The sequence below is a fragment of the Mastomys coucha genome, unplaced genomic scaffold (genome assembly GCF_008632895.1).
Source record: "Mastomys coucha isolate ucsf_1 unplaced genomic scaffold, UCSF_Mcou_1 pScaffold3, whole genome shotgun sequence".
NCBI classification, from domain to species: Eukaryota; Metazoa; Chordata; class Mammalia; order Rodentia; family Muridae; genus Mastomys; species Mastomys coucha.
The window spans coordinates 33,050,638-33,053,049 of NW_022196909.1; the positions used below are offsets into that span (position 1 = coordinate 33,050,638).

The following is a 2,412-nucleotide window of genomic DNA, read 5'->3' on the forward strand; positions in this document are numbered from 1 at the left end:
TGTTGATATCTGGTAAGAAGACGGCTTTGCATCTTGACACCTTTTATCTCCCCAAAGGGCACTATCATTAAGGTGGTCGATGAAACCTTGCTTTTATAACAATAGACCGATACTGTATATATTATATATAAAAGAGAGAGGTTTATTTCTTTGTGTATATTTATCCTCCTCCTCTTTCTAGACACCTGGAAGAGATCTCCATGCTGGGATATACGAGCAAGGTCATGTGTCATGTGTCATCTGGGGTTGATGGCCGCACATAACTTTGAGCAGTACACCAAAAAGCAGACTCTTTGATGAGGACTCAATAGCTTTTCCATCAGCTTAGAATGGAATAGGAAATGTTTCCTTGCCAGAAAAGAAAGAGTAGAGAGCATCTAAAACCCCAAGTAGAACAAATGGAACCCCCACCCCCAACTAAGATGTAAATGGAGCAGGTACTCCATAGTTCTTCCTTCTACGCCACAGGCAGGCTTTGGTGCTTGGCTAACCTAATGTTCCCTGCTCGCAGCCATGTTGTAACAGCGGTCTTTGATGGTTGTTAAATATAACGCTAAGTTGCTGAGTTATTTTAATTGTAAAAGGGGGAAGTACAAAGGGTCAGACTTGGAGTTCAAATGCACCCATGGGGAATGTGTACATTCCAATATTCTTTACATCTCCTGGCTGACACTGGACAGGAAGAGGGCAAGGACCGGGGAACGTTGTGAATAAAAAAATGTCCCACAGATTCTACACCGTTTGCTCTTTCAGATTTTTTCAGCCTCTGCAGATCCTTCTGAGCTCTAAGCGCATGAAAAGGTTCCTGTTTATTTATTGAAGGGGAACACATCCTCTCTAAGAGGGCTTCGTTACTGCTCATTCTCTCAAACGAGCACACGGCTTTCATAGCTTCAGGCTGGTCTCACAAAAATAATCTTTTCTGGGCAACTCAGTGGGGTTGCCAGAGGTGACTCTTCCTCTCTAAGGGGCTGTGGAAATGGGGTAATTTTTCCACATAGCATTTTTTACTGACAATGCCCTCAAACTTTTGCACTCGATGATATCATAGGAAGACAGACATCCTGGAACTCTTTACGTCATCATCAACATTCACTGCCAAGTTTTAGGTTGATGAGCCTAAACTTATGCACTCCATAATTTATTGGCTTCTGAAATCATATAAGCATCCTAGTTTTGATCTGTATTGCCTTATTTGTTTACATTGGTACCCATGTTTACATTGGTACCCAAGTACTGTCGCAGAGCTCACTGACAGGTTATTTCATTCTCTCGCTGGCCCACCTTGCAGACTAGGTAGGATACATTCGCAGGCTTGCCAGCAAGCTCCAAGGAACCGCTTGTCTCTCTCCACCTACCCAGCACATATGGGGTTCTAAGCATATGCAACCACATCAGCTTTCTCTTTTTCTTAACATGCATACTCTAGATTGAACTGAGATCTTCATGCTTGCAGGACAAGCATTTTAAACACCTGAGCTAGCTCCCTAAACTTTATACGCATGCCTCTCATGAAACAGGTTACTGTTGTCCTAAGAACTTAGAAACTGAGGCACAGGCAGAAGGAATAACATGTGTAAGTGTGTAAGATGAACTTAATAAAAGTGTTAAAGCCAGTAGTCAAAACAAAAGTTTCAAGTCAAAGGAACTGTCTTATTTCCAGGCATGACAGCATCTACTGCTAAGAAATACAATTGACCATATGTATATGTAGTACAGGCATGGCATCTTCTACTGAGAAATATGATTTAGCAGGTCACATAAAAACCAAAACTATCTGGACAGTGGTGGCGCATGCCTTTAATCCTAGCACTTGGGAGGCAGAAGCAGTTGGATTTCTGAGTTCGAGGCCAGCCTGGTCTACAGAGTGAGTTCCAGGACAGCCAGGGCTACACAGAGAAACCCTGTCTGGAAAAAAACCAAAACCAAAACCAAAACTAGGTGGTTTACAAATCTAAATGGCTTCTTTCCTTCTAGTAGGCACCTAGCCAATCAAGAGAAAGAACCCTATACCCATAGGGTGTTCAACCTTATACACTTCACCTACGCTACACCATCCAGGATCTGCCAAAGGTAACTGACTAGATCCATTTTATAGGAGAGAAAAACTGAAGGTCACTGAGGCTGGAGTTATCTTGATGGATAACTACAGAGATGCAAGCACCTCCTAAGTCTGGAGCTTAGGTCTACCTGCCCCCAAACCTCAATTGTGTTCAGGGAAAAAGAGCTAAACTCTGTGTATAAAACAGGCTGAGGTAAAGTTTGCAGTGATAACATGCCGATTATCAGATTATCACTGTTATTAGGACAGAGGCATCTTAGTTAGGGGACTATGAGGTTTGCAGATAGGTTTGTGTAACTCTCTCTCTCTCTTTCTCTCTCTCTCTCTCTCTCTCTCTCTCTCTCTCTCTC

At 42.7% G+C, this 2,412-nt stretch overlaps 1 protein-coding gene across 2 annotated transcripts in view; it reads right to left on the reverse strand.

Moving 5' to 3' along the window:
* Nucleotides 1-2,412, reverse strand: part of Arid5b (AT-rich interaction domain 5B) — a 188,559-nt gene that overhangs the window by 39,585 nt on the left and 146,562 nt on the right. The gene's annotated exons all lie outside the window — the stretch shown is intronic.